Below are 22,600 nucleotides of genomic sequence, written 5' to 3'. Positions count from 1 at the left end.
TATGCCCTCTTTTTGTTTTGATTTTGAAAGCTTGCTGTGGAAAAACGAGTTTTAAGTATTTAGTTAGATGTAAATTGTAGGTGTAACTTTCAGATTTTAACAAGTAGTATTCTGCTTTTGAATAATATGCTAATTGTACATATAATTATTCCAATGTTTAATAACCCATTAAATTCTGCCTCGGAAGCAAATGACATGTTTGTGTATTGGTATCTGACCTATGAGTACTAACGTGAATGAAACTTTATTAAACAATATTTCTTAGGTTATGAACAATGTGAAATGTTTTTTACTGGATCTTAGAGGCTGTCAAGTGAAGTGGATAGAGAACTAGATTTAGAAGATTTATATTTTGAGCCCCATTTTCCTCCTCTGTAAAGTGAAGATAATAATACACAGCTTCTAGGATTGCTGTGAATGTTTTTTATGTAAAACTAAGCTATTTTTACTAATTTAGTTTGTTCCAGTCGAGGCCAGAAGTGAGATGTGGGAAGGACAGGTGTAGGTGTCAGCCTATTCAATACTTTGTCAACCTTTTGTTTCCTGCATATCGGCCTCTAGCTAAAGTAGGCAGCCAAGTTAGATAGAGTCCTGAAGGTGGAGTCAGAGAGGCCTGAGTTCAAATGTAGCCAGCCTCAGACACTGTGACCCTGGGCAAGTCGTGTCACTGTGCCTCCTTTTTCTCTTCTGTAAAATGGGAGTAATACTAGCATCTGCCTTGTGCGGATAACATTAAATAATATTAGTAAAACACTTTACAAACTTTAAAGTGCTATATAATTGGTAACTTGTTATTAAAAAGTAGGAAGAGGAAATAGGCTTGGACTAGAAGATTTAAAAACTTTTTCTAGTTCTAATATGTTAAATTTTAAAGGGCTGCTTCAGTTACCAAAGGTGAAATCAGTTATGATTTAACTTATGAAATAAGTTAAAAGTCCTTTAAAAAGAAATAAAATAAAGTATAGAATTTTAAAAATTAATTTTTTAAGTGAATATTCTATTTCCTCTGCTGTTGACTAGTTTATCCAATATTCTGGTGACTTACGGTGGTCTGTGTAGAATTTCAACTTTGAAATTAAATTCAGAAGATTGGGAGGTGGGGAGTGAAACGTTGGTAGTTTGATTTTAGTTATGAAAATCCAAATGTGTTGGAATAAATCAGTAAATATGTTTAAGTACCTACTATGTGCCAGGGGTTGTACTGAGATACAAACACAAAATCAAGACAGTTCTCTACTTCTCCCCAATACATTCTTTTTACAGATAAGTAAACATAGGATATATACAAAATCCACTGGAGGTGGGGTGGCTGGGGTGGTCTAGTGTGCAATCCTGAAAAGCTTCTTGAAGGAGGTGATAATTGAATTGAACATTGAAGGGAGCTAGGGATTCCGAGAGCTGAAAGTGAGGAAGGAGAACCTTTTAGACAACTTGGGCAAAGGCACAGTCAGGAGATGGATTTTCTGATGATATCTGGGAAACAGCCAGCATGATTGAGGGGTTGGAAGTGGGGGGAAAGGAGGATTAATGTAAAATCAGCCTGCAGTAATAGGCTGGAGTCATTGTGAAAGGCGTTTATACTTTATCTTATACTGTGGGGAGCCAGTGGAATTTCTTGAGCTGAAGAGTAACAATTAGATTTTCCATTTAGGAATATAAATTTGGAACCCGTATGGAGGATTGATTAAATGAGTGGGGAGAGAATGGATTCAGCAGATCCATCAGGATAGTCCAGGCCTGTGAGAGATAAGAAAGGCCTAAACTAGGGTCCTTATGGTTGTAAATAGAAAGAACAGGCCACATTCAGAGATAGACATTGATAAGCTGGAGGACATCTAAAGGGGATGAATTTTCAGAGGTGTATATAAACAAAGAATTGATGATCTAAACTAGTTATTTCCATCCTTTTCCAATTTGAGGACTTCTTTTTGTCCTCAAAATAAATTTCATGAATCCCCACACGATAGAGTACAGGCCTTGGAGTAAGGAAAATCTAGTTCAAATCAGACCCTAATTGCTTGACGCTGGGCAAATTACTTTACATCTTTGGAGTCTCTTCATTTGTACTTACAGGGTAATGGGTAATTGTGAGGGTCAAATGAACTAATATCTGTAAAGTATTTAGCACAGTGCCTTGTGGGCATTTATGTATATGTATATATACATATATACACATTAGCTGTATACATGTTAGCTATTACTAAAATCATGTGGGCTGGGTTGGATGGTCTCTGAGGTTTACAGATAGTGTTACATATATCATCTCATTTGATTCTCACAGTAACCCTGTGAGATATGTACTGTTTTATCCCTATTTTACAGATGAGGAAACGGAGGCTGAAATGGGATTTGAACCTGGGTCCTTTGATTCCAGAGCCACTGCTCTTGGCACTGTATCACATGATTTGACTTTGGGTTATGTTTGTACAGTGATGATACCAAATGTGGTAATGTATATGAAAGATATTGCATCTTAAAACTATATGAATAGTTGTTCTGTTAACGTTGTATTACATTCTCCTGGACTTAGTTTTTCAGTTTCTCATCAGAAATATATCACAGTCTTTCCAGGAGCTTTGGCTGTTTTGCTATTTCCGGTACAGTTTTGTGTGCCTAGCAAGAAAAATAGCATATACTGTTGATCACATACTGCACTTTTAAAGAGATCAAGCAGTTAAGTATGCAGTTGTTCATTACTGTAAAGTTGTTCGGTTTTTTAATCAGTTACTACACATCTATTTGCCTATCTATCTATATCTTTATGCATTTATCTATCTGTTGAGGCAATCTAGGTTAAGTGACTTGCCCAGGATCCCACAGCTAGTATCTGAAGCCAGATTTGAATACTCCAAGGTCAGTGCTCTACACTGTGCCACCTAGCTGCGCATTTATTAAACTTCTACTATCAGGCATTGTGGTAAACACCGAGAGACTCAAAAAGAAGCAAAAGATGATTTCTGCCTTTAATTAAGAGATCATTTCAAATAAAAAATGTGCTCTGTTTAATTCTTTTGTGTATTGTACACAGTTAAAATATACCCCTAATTAGCATAGAACAGAATAAACTTTTGTGAATAAAGTGTTAAAAGTCACAATGGTAATAATATTTGTTAAAAGATATGTAAATAACACTTAAATGAGGTTAGTATAGGATAAGAAAACTATTCAGAATAAAAACAGTGGAAATAACTCCTACTTTGTAGCCCAGACAGATTTCTGGATCCTTACCTAACTAAAGTGTTCATTTAATACATTTATATGTAATGTAAAGGCATTTGGTGATTGCAATTAAAAAATCAAAGTGGCTTAAATACAGAAGTATATTTTCTAAGTACACTTCCTAAAAAAAGTTGCATAATCATAGTCCATCTCTTAAGTCAGAATTTCTTGAAAAAATGCTATTCAATAAAAAGTACTTTAGTTCACAGTCTTGCTTCTGAATTGTAGGATATAATTTTTCTAGTATGTGCTGCAAGAAGTAAATCATAAAAATAAACAATTATTTAGTACTAGTGAATAATAATCCTTTTATCCCTGTTCAAATAGTTCATTTTATTACCATGTATCACTTTTACTGCAGATTGAATGATTTGACTGTGGTAAGACTGGGTAGTTTATGGATTTTTCTTCTCATGTGGCAGAAATGCCATAATGTGCTTATTGGACAGGAGAGAGATTGAAGGCAAGGGAGGTCAGTTAGGAGATTGTGATCATTATATTGTTCCTTTCCCTTCCCTATCGTTACTTGGTATATTGCACCCTGACAGGTTCTTGGCTTTGGAGAGCCTTTGGGATCCAAAACAGCTAGAAGAATTAGAGTATCAGCATTTCTTTTGCTGTTTGTTTCAGAATTTCATAGTACTAAAGATCATTAGGTAATTCAGTGAAATGAGGTATACACATGGAATATATATAATTTTAAAGTATATTTGCAGAAATTTAGCACATTTCTTAATTTTAGATATTACAAATCATTTCTTTTTTGGATGGGGGAGGGCAAGGCAACTGGAATTAAGTGACTTGCCCAAGGTCGCACAGCTAGTAAGTGTCACGTGTCTGAATTTGGATTTGAATTCAGATTCTCCTGACTCCAGCACCTGTGTTGTATTTACTGTGCCACCTAGCTGCCCCTATAAGTCGTTTTCAAAAATAAAAAGATGTTTTAGTTCTACATTGTTTAAGGTAGAAGTTGCTACTTTTCTTGGCTGCAAATTAAAATGGTAACTTTGAGGTCTTAAAATAATAGAAAGCTGACAGCTTATAGCTAGGAAATGTGTTTATTAGAATTTTGCTTAATGTTTTGAGAATGCTGTTTTGAAAATACTCTGATAATATGAATAATGCGTTTTGTTTTGTCTCATTTTAAAAAGCTTTACATATTTAGGTGCACTTTTACATTTTTGACGCTTTTCTTTTTCAGAAGCACATATTAAGACTTCATTTAAGCAATGCCTGTATTTGAAGTTAACAGTTTTTATGTTGAAGAGATATAAATGCAACCTGATGACCTTCCCTTTGCTCCTACTCTTTCTGATTTTTTTACCAGCTTCAATTAAAATTATCATCCAGGCTAAAAATGGAAGACGATATTGGTTAGGGACTCCTACAAGTAGATGCAAAAAGTTGAATGGCAAAGATGTTTTGGACATAGGTTGAAAAGTCCTTGGCATATGGGATATGAGACAAAGTTCCTGTTTTGGACAAGGCATTAGTCATACAGAATGTGGTTCTTTTTCAATGGGCATTGATGATTTGGGTTATTTTCCACCTTATCTGTTCTTTCCTTGTTATTGAAGGTTTTGAATGTGCTATAATGAATGTTCTGAAAGTACTATAATGAATCATGAATTTTTTTTAACATTAGGGTATTTTTTCTTTTTTTTTAATATGCTCCTTTTTTTAAAAATTAATTAATTTATTTAACTTTTAACATTCATTTTCACAAAATTTTGGGTTCCAAATATTCTCCCCTTTTGTCCTGTCCGCCCACCCCAAAACACCAAGCATTCTAATTGCCCCTATCACCAATCTGCTCTCTCTTCTATCATCCCTCTCTGCCCTTGTCTCCATCTTCTCTTTTGTCCTGTAGGGCCAAATAACTTTCTGTACCCCTTCACCTGTATTTCTTATTTCCTAGTGGCAAGAACATTACTCGACAGTTGATCCTAACACTTTGAGTTCCAACTTCTTTACCTCCCTCCCTGTCCACCCCTTCCCTTTGGAAGGCAAGCAATTCAATATAGGCCAAATCTGTGTAGTTTTGCAAATGACTTCCCACGGGCTCAGTTCCCTCACGGGGTTTATGCAGAGACCTTCAGCAATGGATCTGGGCTCCTGCCTGCTTGGGGAGCCCTGGTCTGCTCCCACCTCTGCTGTTGCCTCCTCAGGGGGCCTGAGTTATGGGGGCACCCCACTCCCGTCTCGACCTGCCAAAGAGACCCTCTCACTGACCCTTGTCACCTGTGGGTGGAGGGACCCGTGCAGCCGCTGGAGATTCAGTCCCTGAAGCCCGCTGGGATCTGCTCCTCTCGACGCTGTGCAGCCAAGGCAGGGCTCCGGTCCCACAGTGCGAAGGACCTTTTGTGAGAGGTTTTCAGGTCCCTCTGGAACAGAAATCTCGTCCGCTCCATTGTTCTGTGGCTTCTGCTGCTGCAGAATTTGTTGGGAGTTCTTTTTTACAGATATTTTATGGGCTGTGGGTTCGGAGCTAGTGTATATGTGTCTTTCTACTCCGCCATCTTGGCTCTGCCCCCCCGTATTTTTTCTTAATGATAAAAATGCTGTAGATTACAAAATAGAAAGGTGATGTAATGTTACTTGAAATGCCTTTTTTTTGGGAAAGGTACTATTTTGAGCAAGGATAATTGGGAAATGATGTCAAAATTAACTATCAGTAAAAAGTATCTTGTTTTACAGAAGTGTAAATAGAGTGAAAATCACAAAAAACTTGTGATTTGTCTAAGGTCACAGAATTAATTAATAGTGGTAAAACTGGGGTTAGAATCCAAGTACTTTACTTAACTCTAACTAGTGAGTAAATCTAACTAGATTTAAACATAGACAAAAGATGAAAACAGAAAAAGACTTGCTGTCATGGATGCTATTATCAATCCATTAACAGTTATTCATTAAGATTCAGTATGCTATGTATCCCCAGATATATGTATACATATAACATATATACACATATGTTGTACATAGGTGTGTATATATGTATCTATTTGTATGTATACATTCCCAGCACCTAGCATGGTGCCCAGCAGATAGTGGGCACTTGATAAATGCTTGTTATTTAGTTGCTAACGAAAAAAACCCCAAAATGCTTCCTGTTCTTGAAGAGCTGCATTCTATTGGGAGATATAATATGTGCAAAGATAAGTATATGCCAAATAAATACAAAGTATTTTTAGGATGTAAAGGCACTAACAGTTGTGGTGAACCAAAAGTGACTTCTTATAGAATGTGGTAATAGAATGTTTTGTAGAAAAAAGTTTTCTGTGTCATGGGTAGTTTCAAAATATTGTAGGTGTGAGATGGTAACAGGGGTTGGGTTCTAGTATAAAGCTCAGGTTCTGGTTCTCACATCAGAAGTAGGAGGAAACAAAGCGTTGGGGCACTGGAAGAGGCAGTGAGTTATATCAATAATCTTTCCTCCTTTCAGGGTTATATATAACAGCCTCTTTCTATCCTTAGTTGACTCCCGAGTAATTCATAACTATTTTTATTTCATCCATTTTGTAAAGCCCAGCTAAAATGTTAACTCTTTCCCTGAGACCTGGCATAGCTTCTTGTTTTGTGCTTCCTTAGTACAGGTGATATTTTTGTGTTTTATAGTTCTATATATGCTACTACACAATGTGTTTGATGAGAGTAGAGGCTCTGTTATGTACACTTGTATTAACCCAAGTACCTAGCATAGTTCTCTATGCATAGTAAATACTTGCTGATTGAATTATTTCTCTTTTGCTATTACTTACCTCTAGGTCACTCTGTCAAATTTTGTTAGTGATGTTCAGATCTGATTCAGGGTCCTTTTCACTTCAGTCTCTTGCAGTCATACTTGGGGATGTCAGATTAGTTACAACAAACCTTCTAAATTCTGACCAATACAGTTTCTCAGCTTTGATTGTAAGCACATCCTTTTCCATCTACTTTTGCCTCACACCAGCACCATAGATCTCACTGTCTCAACTCCATTGTCTCCATGATTTTAAACATCAAAATTCTATTCTGATCACAATATTTTATTCATAGACCTATCCTATTCCCTTTTATATTAAGCTTTTCTTTGCTTTTCTTTTTCTTTTAACCTGCCATCCCTTAAATCCCTTCCCATGCTGTCTCCATCTCCCTTACATTGGTTTCATTTGCTTCCATACCTAGTCTCGATTCTGGTTTGCCATTTTCACTAGCTACCACACAAGAATCTCACATGCTATTCTTCATTTCTGACTTAATAATCCTTAACTTTGGATAATTCTTGAATGGAAAAAAAAATCGCAAAATCAAGTTAATTCCACACATTATAAACTTAGAATGGATTCATATTGACTTCATGTTTCTAAGCCATACTTAACTGTTTCAAACATCTGTAAGCCACAGACAGCCCCATGAAGTAGACTTAAGTCTCCTACTTCTGTGAAAACATTTAGACCACCTCCTCTACTTTCAGAACTTTATTGCCAATTTTATCCTTTTCTTCCTGTTAACACTTACTTGAGGTACACTTTCTTGAGTTACACTTACTTGAGTAACATAAATATTACAGGGTTCTTGGACAGGATAAAACCTTTTGAGGAACAAGAAGTTGTATAAGGGAAAGGATGCTGAATTTGGAGTCAGAGGACCTGAGTTCCTGTCTTAGCGCCAATACGCGCAGTTTGATCTCTGAACTTGTTTCCTCTTTTGTAAAATGGAGAGAATACTTACACAGTGTATTATAGAGCGGTTATGAGAAAAGTGCTTTTGTAAGGTATAAAATAAACGTGAGATTTGCTTTGTTAGCTATCATGTTGTTACCTGTCATTGGATTTTCAGAAATCTTACTATTTGTACCAACTGCTTCTCATAACTTCTCCCTTAACTATTTACCATATGAGGGCCAGGATCCAAGTCTAATCACTTGTATGATGACTAGACTCAGCTTCTGCTGAAAACACTGTGTAAAAATACAACTACATACATCATCAGTTACTTTTTGCTGCTAAAACTGAGAAATTCCACAAACCAAGTAACCTATAAAAAAATCCCCAAATACATGTTAAAAACATTGCTTTTACAATGTTGTTTACAAATATATAATTTTCTGTAAGTATACCATTTTAAAGTTAAGATTTACTTGTTCTAGTATTCCAGAATCTCTACAATGTGGCCATATCCTATTACTGTAGTTTCATATCATGCCACTCATTGTATTCCATTCTCCTGAAAGTACTTTACACCTTTTGATCATGCTATTCCTGTGCCTCTTTTCTCTACTCCTCTTTGCCTGTTGAATTCTTCCCAGTCCTTTAAAACTCAGCTCAAATGCCAATTCTTTGAAGTCACAGAACCACAGAGTTACAGGAAGTAATCTCCAAGGGCATCTAGTCTGTACCCGAACAAAATTCCACTCTACATTACACAAATATTGATCTAGCCTTTGCTGACTCAGGCAGTCCATTCCAATTTTGGGTGACAAAGGTAGTCACATTATCGTGGATAGAATGTAAATGCCTTAAGAGCCAGGAAGATCTGGGTTCAGCTGGCTCTTTTACCATGAACAAGTTACTTAACGACTCATTTTCCCAGGCAACTCTCTAAGACTAAGTTGCATATCTATATTTCAGCCAAACTGGCCTTGCTGTTCCTTATAGTGACACGTCATCTCCTATCCCAGTGCTTTTGCACAGGCTATGTTTCACATGCCTGTGATACGTTGCTTCCTGCCAAGATATATGTCTTGGAATATCTGGTCTCCTTCAAGACTCATCTTGAACACTGCCTTTTGTAGGATCCTTAGAGCTTCTAATGTCTCTGCCTACTCCCTTACCTTCTGTCTATTTTACATTCAGTAGAACCTCAATTTATGAGTAACCTGGTTTATGTATGCTTTGCTGGACAAGGAAAAATTTTCCTGCAAAATTTCTTGCAGGATGAACAAAAATTCTCAGTACGACCATCATATTTGGACTTGAAGGGCTCAAGAAAGGATGATGCTCAGCGAGGGCAATGAGGTTTTTTTTTTTTTTAACCTATATAAGATTGCATGCCATTTCGGAGGGGTAGGGGAAGATAATTTATAACCTATGGAAGTGATTGTTGAAAAGTCACCACAAATTAATTTTAAAAAATTGTCAAAAACAAGTGTCGCTAGATAGATTTCCTAGTCAGAAGCAAACATAAAGAAAAAAAATCAGTGAGTCAAAACATGAAAGTGATGGTAAAAAATGAAAAATAAGTGAAGGTGGTTGTGTTATTCTTGCTTTTAGTGAAAGTAGCATAAGAGAGAATGCTCCTGACTTCGAAATCCCCAATGTTCTTCATAGAAGGAGGTTCTCCTTCCAAGCAATAACTCTTCCTTCTCCTCCTCCCTCTTATCTCCCTCATGTCCGCCATGACTCTTCTCAAAGGTAAAGTGTAGGTTAATTTATTTTATATCCAGTTTATATTGTATACTAATCATTGCTATTGTATTTCAGGTGCACTGGGGACAAAAAATTACTTAAAATTATAAATAATTATTTTTATATGAATATTTTTTGAAATGTGGTACCGATCATTTCCTTCTCCAGCTCATTTTACAGATGATGAAACTGAGACAAAAATGGTGACTTGCCCAGGATCACACAGCTAGTAAATGTCTGAGGCCATATTTGAACTTAGGTTTTCCTGAAGCCAGGCTAGGCACTCTATATACTGTGCCACCTAGATGAAAGGCATAGGTTCAAGTAATAGGGGAGTGATAATCCTGTTGTACTCTGCCCTTGTCAGACCACATGTAGAAACCATCTTTTAAGACAGACAATTAGTAAACAACCAGAGGAAGGCAACCAAGATGGTGTAATTGTGATTCCAGGCAAGATATTGCAGTTCAGCTGTAGAGATTGAATCCAAAGTTTTGATAAGAGAGCAATGAGGAGGATGCATGATTAGAAATGGATGAAAAATTTACTCCTATTAAATTTCACCTTTAAAGATTTAATTCAATGTTCTAGGTTGCAAAGTGGCCAACCACAGCCTGGATTTTGGCCCACAGTCTTATTTTTTTACATCTGGGAGATTTGCTTTTTTAAAATAAGACCTTATTATGTTTAAAAATAGAAAAAACATTCTTGACTGTGGGGCCATACAGAAGGAGACAGAGAGCAAGGCATAGTTTGCCAACTTCTGTTCTAGATTATCAAGGGATTTCTGGAAACTGGTATTATTAGTATTACTAATAATACTATTTTTTTCTTGTTTTGATTGTTATTAGACAACCACCAAACATTTGTTAAATGTCCACTATCTGTCAGGCACTGTGCTAGGGATACAGAGACAAAAATGAAGCTCTTCCTGCCCTCAAGAGTTTCCGTTCTAGGAGACTACATTCACATATGTAAAATACACAAAGAGGAGAGACCAGGTAACTTTGAGGGAAAGGCATTAGCCCCTGGTGGGTGGGGGTGAGGAGGGAATGACCAGAAAATATTTCATGAAGAATGATACATTTGAGAGTTTGATGAAACCAGGGATTCCAAGAGGTGGAGATGAGGAGGGAGTGAATTACACGTATGGTGGTCAGCCAGTGGAAAGGTATGGAGATGATATATGAGAAATTGAATGGTGTGTGTGTGTTACATACAGCAAGAAGGCCAGTTTGACTGGACTATAGTGTACCTGAAAGAGGAAGGTAAAAGAAATAAGGAATTTTTAAACTTAAGGGAGCCAATATGGTGGAGTAAGCAGCAGGTCCCTCTCACTCTCCCATATAGACTCTGAAAAACCCAGAGAATATTGCTGTAGGAAAAATCCTAGAATAGTGGAGCCAACAGAGAAAGACTGGGTATAGCAATCTTTTAATTGGGGAGGCTAGGAGGATTAATGGGAAAGGTCCCTTTTGCTGTGACTGAATGGGACCAGCACAGCAAACTGCACTGCAGTGGATCAGATCCTGAGCCCCAGGGTAGAGGAGCAGGCAAGCGCCTACACCAGCCACCAACACCAGCTCCAGTTCAGCACCACGTAAACTACCAGACCACTGCAACATCCGGCTGCCAGTACTTGAGGTCCCCAGCACAGAAAAGCAGCAACCAGGCTCCCAACCCCCTGTACAAGAAGTCTAGGACAGTTCTCCCTGGGCCCTAGAAACAGAGATCAAATTTAAATGCCAGGATATAGGCAAACAACATGAGCAAGAACAATTAAAGAAAAACAGTGACCACAGAGAAATATCTTGGTGACAGGGAAGATCAAAACCCAAATCCAGGAGAGGACAACATGGTCAGTATACCCACATCCAAAACCTCAAAGGGGAATATGAACTGATCTTAAAAAGCCTTTTTGGAAAAGCTCAAGAAGGATTTTAAAAGTCAAATAAGAGAGATGGAAGAAAAATTGAATAATTCCTTTAAAAATACAGTTGACAAAATGGAAAAAAGTATATTGAAGAAAACAACTCCTTAAAAAGTAGAATTGGTCAAATGGAAAAGGAGGTATAGAAGCTAACTGAAGAAAACTATTTATTAAAAATTAGAATTGGGCAAGTGGAAGCTAATGGCTCCATGAGACATCAAAGATCAGTCAAACAAAATCAAAAGAATGAAAAAATAGAAGAAAACATAAAATAGCTCACTGGAAAAACAACTGTCCTGGAAAATAGATCCAACAGAGAGAATTTAAGAATTATTGGTCTACGTGAGAACCAGGATGAAAAGAAGAGCCTGGCCAGCATCTTGGAAGTAATCAAGGAAAACTTCTCTGAGGCCCTAGAACCAGAGGATAAAATAGTCATCGAAAAAATCCACTGATCATGTTCTGAAAGAAATCTCAAATTTAAAACACTAAGAAATATTCTAGCCAAATTCCAGAATTATCAAATGAAGGAGAAAATACTGCAAGTAATCAGAAAAAAACAATTCAAATATCATGGAACCAGAGTCAGAATTACACAGGACTTTGCAGCTTCTACATTAAAAGATTGGAGGGTTTGGAATATAATATTTCCTAAGGCAAGGGATTGGATTACAACTAGGGATCAACTGCCCAGCAAAATTGAGCATAATCTTAAAGGGGAGGAGATGGACATTGAATGAAATAGAGGACTTCCAGACTTCCTTGATGAAAAGACCAGAGCTCAACAGAAAATTTGACATTCAAATACAAGATTCAAGGGAGGCATAAAAAGGTAAATAGGAAAGGGAAAAAACAAAACATTATTCAGTAAGGACAAACTCTTTACATCCCTATATGGGAAGATGATACTTCCAACTCTTGAGAACATCTTTATTACATCATGTAGAAGGGAAAAATATAGACAAAGGGGGTAGGTTTAAATTGATTTTGATGTGATGATAAAAAATCTAATTAAGCACTAAAAAAAAAATTGGAGGAGGCAGAAAAGGGTAAATTACATCACATGAAAGGCATAAAGACATGTTAAAGTAGTGGGAAAGAAGGGAGGGTGATGAGCATTGTTTCAACTTTACTGTCATCGGATTTGGCTCAAGGAGGCAATAGTCAGGTGTGGAAATCTAACTTGCCCTTTAGACAGTTGGATGGGAAAGCATAAAGAAAAGGGAGTGGAGGGATAGAAAGGAGGGAAGAAGTAATAAGGGAAAAGGGAAAGAAAAGAGATGGGGGCTGCTAGAAGGCAGGACAGATTGAGGGAAGCTGTGATCAACAGCAAAACTCTAGTTAGGTGGGAAAGGGAGAAAGGAGAAAGAATAGTGTAATTGGGTGGGAGGAGGAGGGAGATAGGATGAAGAGAAAGCTACAGATAGTAATCATAACTGTGAATGTGAATGGGATGAACTCTCCCATAAAATGGAAGCAGGTAGCTGAATGGATTAAAAACCATAATCCTACAATAGGTTGTTTATAGAAAACACATTTGAAACAGAGATACACACAGGGTAAAGGTAAAAAGGAGGAGTAGAATATATTATGCTTAAGCTGAAATAAATTAGCAGTACTGATCTCAGACACAGCAAAAATAGATCTAATTAAAAGAAATAAGGAAGAAAAGTATATCCTGCTAAAAGCCCCCATAGATGATGAAGTAATATCATTGCTAAAAATATGCACCAAGTGGTATAGCATCCATATTCTCAAAGGAGAGAAGTTAAAGGAGTTATAGGAAGAAATGGACAGCAAAACTATACTAGTGGGGGACCTCAACCTCACCTTCTCTGAGCTAGATAAATCTAATCGCAAAATAAACAAGAAAGAAGTTAAGAAGGTGAATAGAATTTTAGAAAAGTTAGATATGGTCCACCTCTGGAGAAAATTGAATGGGAATAAAAAGGAATACACCTTTTTCTTGGCAGTACATGGTCCCTACGCAAAAATTGACCATGTACTGGGGCATAAAAACCTCACAGTCCATTGCAGAAAGGCAGAAATATTAAATGGATCCTTTTCAAATCTTGATGCAATAAAAATTATATATAATATAAAGAGCCCTGAAAAGATAGACTAAAAATCGATTGGAAACTAAATAATCCTAAAGAATGAGTGGGTGAAATAACATCATAAAAGCAATCATAACTTCAAGAGGATGACAATAATGAGACAACATTCAAACTTACGGGATGCAGCAAAAGCAGTTCTTAAGGCAAGTTTTATATCCCTAAATGCTTACATGAATAAAATAGAGAAAAGGAGATCAATGAATTGGGAGAAAATTTAAAACTCAGACTTGTGGAACTGAACATTGTAAACTAAAAATAAATAAAATTTTAAAAATTGCATAAAAAAAGAAAAAAAGGTAGGAAAGGTAGAATGAATCTAAATTGAAAGGGTCTTAAATGCTAGACAGAGGAGTTTGTATTTACTTCTCTGTTAATAGCATGCACTTGTTGAATAGAAGAACAACTTTGTCATTGATAGCTATGGAGAGGATGAGTTGAAGTGGGAAGAGAAGTGAGAAACTAGGAGATGAATTAGAAAGCTATAACAGATGAGAATTGAAGAAGACTTGAATAAAAGTGTTCCATTCAAAATTTTGCTGTTTAAACCTACTTAAGAAAGATCAAAGTGGATAAACTTGCTGCTCTCTTTCCCGGAAACTTTCCCCTACTTGCCAAAGTACAGATGGTCCATGTGTACAGATGTTCCCCCTCATAGAACTATTAACTTCTTTAATTCATAGATCTGTCATACAGTTATATGAAGCTTTCTGTAGGTGAGTTTTGAGGTGGCTTTTTTGGGTAGGAGTGGGGTCAGGGGCTCTGGAGAATTTTGAAGGATACAAGGGATTCTTTAGAGGATAAGGTGAAGAGGGATTACATTCCAGGCATGGGGGACAGTCTCTGTAGAAACAGATATGAATCATGTGCAAGAAGGCCAGTCTGATCTGTATCCACATAGTTTTAACAAACTCATATTCCTGAAGTACAACTCCAGCAATTTTATCCCCCTGCTCAAGAAAAGAAATTTAGCGACTTTTTTCTTGCCTCTACTAATAAAAGAGACTGGTGCTTAAAACTGGTCATAACCTGGCTGTAGCCTATTTTTCTATTGTTCATTTTGTGGTCCAGCCAAACTAGTCTACTTTGTTCTTCCCTCAAGTAGTATTACATTTCATTTCTTGTCTAGGTGCTTTTGTACAGGCTGTCACCCTTCATGACAAGAATACACTCTGTCATCATTTCTGACTCAGAATCTCTTAATTTCCCTCAGAGTTTTGCCACAGGAAGCACTCGTTCCCTCCAGTTGCTAGTGCCCTTCCCATTCATTTTATATTTAATTTCATTTGTACTTGTCTGCCCCACCCCTCAGAATGAAAACTTCTCAAGGGCAGACTGTGTCCTTCTGTCTTTGTATTGCTAGAATCTAGCATATGATAGGTGTTTAATAAATGTTTGTTGAATTGAAATAAGTGGAATTGATATCCAGTCATTTTCTCCCTTGAAATTGTCAATTTAATAATTGGAGGGGGGTGCTTTTGTTTGCTGCTTGCCATTTATATGACCTTCTGATAGTGTCATTTCTTATAGAGCATTAATATTTTATTGCATTTATATTGTTAGCAATTCCCCAGTTACTGGACATGTAGGTTGCTATTATGAACATTATTGTTTGATTTTTATACAGATTTTTTTGTTTGTTTCTTTTGTTTCTATCAATAGCATCTATAGGCAAGAGTGCTAATGGGATCGCTGGATCAAAGGATATGAATTTTTGTATAAGTTTTATAATTCCATATTGCTTTTCAAAAAGACTGAACCAATTTATAGCAGTGCTGGCAATGTGGTAATAGCCTATCTGTTTTCTCAGAGCTGGACCAGCACTGAATTTTATTGCGATTTACTATTTGTATTTCATAGTTTTATGTTTAATTTCTCTTTTGGGGGGAAATTTTTCATTTATTTTACATTTAAATACAAAACAATTAAAAACATTGCCATGTATACGGCAGAACATGAGAGGATTGAATATAAAACAGTACATTTCAGGAAAACTTACATAATAAATGCAACACATTGTTTTGGAAATTAGCTAAGTCTTTCTGAGTTGATCATTTTTACCATACTGTTGTTACTATGTATAATGTTCTCTTGGTTCTGCTCACTTCACTTTTCCTGAGTTCATATAAATCTTCCCAGGTTTTTCTGAAACCATCATGTTTATCATTTCTTATAGCACAATAATATTCTATCACAGTCATGTACCACCATTTATTCAGCCATTCCCCAGGTGATGGGCATCCCTTTGATTTCCAGTTCTTTGCCACACAAAAAGAACTTCATTAAATATTTTTGTACAAATAAATAAGTTCTTTTAGCTTTTCTTTGACCTCTGTGTCATACAGACCTAGTGATTTTGCTGGGTGAAAGGGTATGCATAATTTTATAGCCTTTTGGGCGTAGTACCAAATTGCTTTTCAGAGTGACTGGATCAGTTCACAACTCCACCAAGAGTGCATTGATGTCTCATTTTCCCCATAACTCCTTCAATATTTCTCATTTTCCTTTTCTGTCATCTGTCATTTCCATTTCTGCCAATCTGTTAAGTGTGATGTGTTAACTCAGAGTTGTTTTCATTTGCATTTTTCGAATCAGTAGAGATTTAGAGCATTTTTTTATGTGATTATTGATAGTTTTTATTCATCTGAAAACTTACTTTTTATACTCTTTGACTATGGGAATGTCTCTTATTTTTATCAACTTGGCTCAGTTTGAGAAATATATTTGAGAAATGAGACCTTTATCAGAAAAATTTCTATAAATTTTTTCCCCATAGTTTCCTACTTTCCTTCTAATTTTGGTTGCATTGATTTTGTTTGTGCAAAAGCTTTTTAATTTCATGTAATCAGAATTGTCCATTTTACTTCCTGCGATCCTTTCTCATTTTGTCATAAACTCTGCCCCATGCATGGGTTGGACAAGAACATTTTTCCAGGATCCTTAGTTTATTTAGGATGTCATCCATAATGTCAAAATTATTTACCCATTTTGACCATATCCTTGGTCTGTGATGTCAGATGTTGGTCTATGCCTAGTTTCTGCCAGACTGTGTTCCATTTTTTTCCCAGCAATTTTTGTCAGATGGTAAGTTCTTACCCCAAAAACTTCCATCTTTGGGTTTATCAGACACTAAATTTGCTATGGTCATTTACTCCTGTATGTTGTATGCCTAATCTATTCCACTGATCCACCACTCTATTTCTTATCCAAGTACCAGATTATTTTTATGATTACCATTTTGTAATGTAGTTTGAAATCTGGAACTGCTAGTCTACTTTTCTTTTGACTTTGTTTTATTGTTTCTTGATGTCTCATTAGCTTCTACTTGCCCATTTCTGAATGTTAAGGAATTATTTTCTTCAGTGAGCTTTTGTACCTCTTTTCATTTGACCAATTTTGCTTTTTAAGAGGTAATTTTCGTCAGTGAATTTTTGTATCTCTTTGTCCATTTGATCAGTTCTGTTTTTTAAGGTATTAATTTTTTTAGTATTTTTTTGTGCCTCTTTTTATAATTTGCTTCCTTTGATTTTTTTTTACCTAATTTTTCCTCTATCACTTTTATTTGATTTTTAAAATCACTTTTTAGCTCTTCCAGAAATTTTTGTTGGTGTGTTATTATTCATTCGTGTCCTAATTTTCATGATCCCATTTGGAATTTTCTTGGCAGAGATACTGGAGTAATTTGCCATGTCCTTCTCTAGCTCATTTTACAGATAAGGAGGAACTGAGGGAAACAAGGTTAAGTTGACTTGCCCCAGGTCACATAGCTATGTGGTTGTGGTTTGTCTTTTGTTCTGGAAGAAAATCATGACATCAGCAAGAAGTTGCCATGACTTGGAAGTGAACTGGATTTAAGTGAGGGAGGGCTGTGCAAAGTCACTAGCCTCACTATCTCCTCAGAGTCCTCTGGGTCCAGTGACCAGATATAGGGCAATTGGAGGTGGCCCAGGATGCAGTGGAAGACATTGGTTTTTTTTTTAGGAGATGAGTCTTCCTCACTCCAAGCCCTATATTCTATTCATGGTGCCACTGAGTTGCTTGTGTCCAATTCACTTTTTTTCTTTGAGATTTTGCTTGTAGCTATTTTCATTTCATTGTCTTCTGACTTTTTTTCATGGTCTTCCTTGTCACCATAGTAGCTTTCTATGACTAGGTTCTTGTTTGTTTGTTTGTTTGCTCATTTTTCTACCCTAATTATTGATTTGGAACTTTATGTCAGTGTTGTGCTCTCTCTGTTCCTGGTTGGGAACTGGGGCTGGGAGACTGTCTCATGTTTCAGGCATTTTTGCACTATTGTTTTCAGTGCTAGTTCTGGGGGTTTGGATATTTTTGTTGCTTCCAAGCTGGTGTGATCTGGGAAGAGGTTTGGTTATTATTCTCCTGATCTGTGCTCTGGTCCTTACCCAGGAGGGGGTCCCTGATCCTGTGACATTGCATTCAGTACTATTCCTCTGGTCCCTTGCTTCCTTGGCACCACAAGTGATGCTGTTTCTCAGGTTCCTTGATCCCTTGGGACCAGAAGTGATACTGCTCCCTCCTAACTGAATGTGCTCCTCTCTTCCCTTGAATCTCCCAAAAATGGGGATAGGCAATGGAGCTGCCAAACAATGTCTGGGCCTGTGCCTAGTATTAGCACAGAGGTCTCCTGTAATCTCTGCCCAATTTCCAGGTCCCCTTTCTGTCTCTGGCTTGAAAGTTCTTGAAGTTGCTGCTGCTAGTACCTGGTATTCTGATGGTAGTACCTGGTGGACTGCTGCTAGTATAACTGATGTTTCATCTATGTGGATTCTGGGCTAGCTTCTACCCCTGTGTCACAGGTCTCACCAACCTTAGTTATTTTGAGTCATTATTTTAAAATTGTTTGGACAGAAATATTTGTTGGGAGAGTTCAGCTGAATGCTTTCTTTACTCTGCTGTTTTGGCTCTGCCCCCAGAAGTCTTCCATATTATTTTTTGATTAAACTTATTAATAATCATGGAAAGATTGGAAGCATTTCCATTTTACACCCTTTACTTTTTTTTTTAACTTTTTTTTTTTTATTTAACTTTTAACATTCATTTTCACAAAATTTTGGGTTACAAATTTTCTCCCCTTTTATCCCCTCCCTGCCCCAGAACCAAGCTTTCTAATTGCCCCTGTGACCAATCTGCTCTCTCTTCTATCATCCCTCTCTGTCCTTGTCTCCGTCTTCTCTTTTGTCCTGTAGGGCCAGATAGCTTTCTTTACCCCTTTACCTGTATTTCTTATTTCCTAGAGGTAAGAACATTACAGTTGATCCTAACACTTTGAGTTCCTACTTCTTTACCTCCCTCCCTCTCCACCCCTTCCCTTTGGAAGGTAAGCAATTCAATATAGGCCAAATCTGTGTAGTCTTGCAAATGACTTCCATAATAGTTGTGTTGTATAGGACTAACTATATTTCCCTCCATCCTATCCTGTCCCCCATTACTTCTATTCTCTTTTGATCCTATCCCTCCCCATGAGTGTTGACCTCAAATTGCACTCTCCTCCCCATGCCCTCCCTTCTATCATCCCCCCCACCCTGCTTGTCCCCTTGTCCCCCACTTTCCTGTATTGTGAGATAGGTTTTCCTACCAAAATGAGTGTGCATTTTATTCTTTCCTTTAGTGGAATGTGATGAGAGTAGACTTCATGTTTTTCTCTCACCTCCCCTCTTTATCCCTCCACTAATGAGTCTTTTGCTTGCCTCTTTTATGAGAGATAATTTGTCCCATTCAATTTTTCCCTTTCTCCTCCCCATATATTTCTCTCTCACTGCTTGATTTCATTTTTTTTTTTTAAGATATGATCCCATCCTCTTCAATTCACTCTGTGCACTCTGTCTCTATGTATGTGTGTGTGTACTCCCACCCAGTACCCAGATACTGAAATGTTTCAAGAGTTACAAATATTGTCTTTCCATGTAGGTATGTAAACAGTTCAACTTTAGTAAGTCCCTTATGATTTCTCTTTGCTGTTTACCTTTTCATGGTTCTCTTCATTCTTGTGTTTGAAAGTCAGATTTTCTTTTCAGCTCTGGTCTTTTCATCAAGAAAATTTGAAAATCCTCTATTTCATTGAAAGACCATTTTTTCCCCTGAAGTATTATACTCAGTTTTGCTGGGTAGGTGATTCTTGGTTTTAGTCCTAGTTCCTTTGACTTCTGGAATATCCTATTCCATGCCCTTCGATCCCTTAATGTAGAGGCTGCTAGATCTTGTGTTATCCTGATTGTATTTCCACAATACTTGAATTGTTTCTTTCTAGCTGCTTGCAATATTTTCTCCTTGACCTGGGAACTCTGGAATTTGGCCACAATGTTCCTAGGAGTTTCTCTTTTTGGATCTCTTTCATGCGGTGTTCTGTGGATTCCTTGAATATTTATTTTGCCCTCTGGTTCTAGAATCTCAGGGCAGTTTTCCTTGATAAATTCATGGAAGATGATGTCTAGGCTCTTCTTTTGATCATGGCTTTCAGGTAGTCCCAAAATTTTTAAATTGTCTCTCCTGAATCTATTTTCCAGGTCAGTTGTTTTTCCAATGAGATATTTCACATTATCTTCCATTTTTCCATTCTTCTCTCTTTGTTCTGTGATATCATGGTTTCTCACAAAGTCCTTAGCCTCCATCTGTGCCATTCTAGTTTTGAAAGAACTATTTTCTTCAGTGAGCTTTTGAATCTCCTTTTCCATTTGGCTAATTCTGCTTTTGAAAGCATTCTTCTCCTCATTGGCTTTTTGAACCTCTTTTGCCAATTGAGTTAGGCTAGTTTTCAAGGTGTTAATTTCTTCAACATTTTTTTGGTTCTCCTTTAGCAGGGAGCTGATCTGCTTTTCATGCTTTTTTTTCATATCTCTCATTTCTCTTCCCAGTTTTTCCTCCACCTCTCTAACTTGATTTTCAAAATTCTTTTTGAGCTCTTCCATGGCCTGAGCCCATTGGGTGGGCTGGGACACAGAAACCTTGATTTCTGTGTCTTTGCCTGATGGTAAGCATTGTTCTTCCTCATCAGAAAGGAAGGGAGGAAATGTCTGTTCTCCGAGAAAGTAGCCTTCAATAGTCTTATTTCTTTTCCCTTTTCTGGGCATTTTCCCAGCCAGTGACTTGACCTCTGAATATTCTCCTCACCCCCACCTCACCTCCTGATCCTCCCAGCCAGCGTTTGGGGACTGAGATTCAAATGCTGCTTTCAGCCTTAGGGCTTTTGGTGGGGGCAGGGCTGCTATTCAGTGTGAGAATTAAGTTCAGGTGGTCATGTCAGGGCAGGGCCGCCTCTCAGGCTCAGTTCCCTCAGGGGGTTTATGTACAGACCTTCCACCATGGATCCAGGCTCCTGCCCGCTTGGGGAGCCCCTGTCTGCAGCCGCCTCTCAGCTTCTACCTCCGGGGGCGGGGGGGCCTGAGTTATGGGGGCACCCCACTCCCCTCTCGACCCGCCAAAGAAACTCTCTCACCGACCCCTGTCACCTGTGGGCAGAGGAACTTGTGTGGCCGCTGGAGATCCCGTCCCTGAAGCCTGCTCGGGTCTGTTTCTCTTGGTGCTGCGGCCGCGGCAGGTCTGGGCTGGGCTCCACGTCTGCAGCGCGACGGACCTTTTGCGAGAGGTTTGCAGGTCCCTCTGTGGGTGGAGGGACCCGCGTGGCCGCTGGAGATCCTGTCCCCGTAGCCCGCTCGGATCTTTTCCTCACGGTGCCGCGGCCGCTGCAGGGCTGCACTCAGCTCCCAGTCCCGGCGCCCAGTCCACAGCGCGAAGGACCCCCCGCGAGAGGTTTGCAGGTCTCTCCGGAACAGAAATCTCCCTCGCTCCAATATTCCGTGGCCTCTGGGTGCAGAATTCGCCGTGAGTTACTTCCCTGTAGCTGTTCTATGGGTTGTGGGTTCGGAGCTATGTGTATGTGCGTCTTTCTGCTCCACCATCTTGGGCTCTGCCCCCACCCTTTAGTTTTTACAGTAACAACCTAGGTTAGGATATTTTCTTATTTTGCCTGATAAGTTGCAAAAGAGGTAGAATTTGATAGTGTTTTTGCTGTATGCCTACCTCTTTTATGTTTGTAATTGGTATAAAAACTTACACAGTTATCCTTTTCACATTATGGGGGTTGGAGACGCAACACCCCCATGATCTCGAAAATCTGCATCAAATTTTTTTTAAAGCTTAATTTATTTTTTTTGTTTTCACTTTTCTACAATCACTTCCGTATATCTTGGATTTTTTTCTCCTCCTTCCCCTTCTTCCCCCCTCCCTCCCCACTCTTTCCTTGAGATGTCGTGCAGTCTTATAAAGGTTCTACACATACATTCTTATTAAATACATTTTTACCTTATTCATGTTGTGTGGAAGAATTAAAATGAATGGGAGAAACCATGAGAAAAACCAAAACCAAAAAAAACATAACCCAAGAGAAAATATCCTGTTTTACCCTGCATTCCAGTTCCACAGTTCTTTCTCTGGATGTGGATGGCATTTTGCCTCAAGAGTCTTTGGGAATATTTTAGGTCCCCGCATTATTTTGAAGGGCTAAGTCTACCAGAAGAATTCCCTGCATACTGTGGTTGTTGTGTACAAAATTCTCCTGGTTCTGCTCCTTTCACTCAGCATCAGTTCATATAAGTCCTTCCAGGCCTCTCTGAAGTCTTCCTGTTGATCATTTCTTATAGCACAATAGTATTCTATTCCGTTCATATACTACAACTTTTTTAGCCATTCCCCAATTGATGGGCATCCCTTTGATTTCCAGTTTTTGGCCACCACAAAGAGAGCTGCTATAAGTATTTTTGTACATGTGGGACCCTTTCTCATTTCTGCGTTCTGTTTGGGATAGAGTCCCAGAAGCAACTTTGCTGGGTCCAAGGGTATGCACATTTTTGTAGCCCTTTGGGCATAGTTCCAAATTGCTCTCCAGAATGTTTGGATCAGCTCACAGTTCCACCAACAATGAATTAGTATTCCAA

At 38.0% G+C, this 22,600-nt stretch overlaps 1 protein-coding gene across 5 annotated transcripts in view; it reads left to right on the top strand.

Moving 5' to 3' along the window:
• Positions 1–22,600, top strand: part of PALS1 (protein associated with LIN7 1, MAGUK p55 family member) — a 114,314-nt gene that overhangs the window by 1,020 nt on the left and 90,694 nt on the right. The window contains exon 1 of one of the 5 annotated variants that reach the window (XM_072629550.1): positions 2,328–2,447. The exons of the other annotated variants lie outside the window; for them this stretch is intronic. The gene's annotated coding sequence lies outside the window, so the exon portion shown is untranslated. Of the gene's footprint in view, positions 1–2,327; positions 2,448–22,600 lie in introns of those variants that run through there. 5 annotated transcript variants of the gene reach the window in all.

This window comes from Notamacropus eugenii, chromosome 1 (genome assembly GCF_028372415.1).
Source record: "Notamacropus eugenii isolate mMacEug1 chromosome 1, mMacEug1.pri_v2, whole genome shotgun sequence".
In the NCBI taxonomy this organism is placed as follows: Eukaryota; Metazoa; Chordata; class Mammalia; order Diprotodontia; family Macropodidae; genus Notamacropus; species Notamacropus eugenii.
The sequence above is the reverse complement of the archived record's forward strand: the minus strand, read 5'-3'. Positions and strand labels throughout refer to the sequence as shown.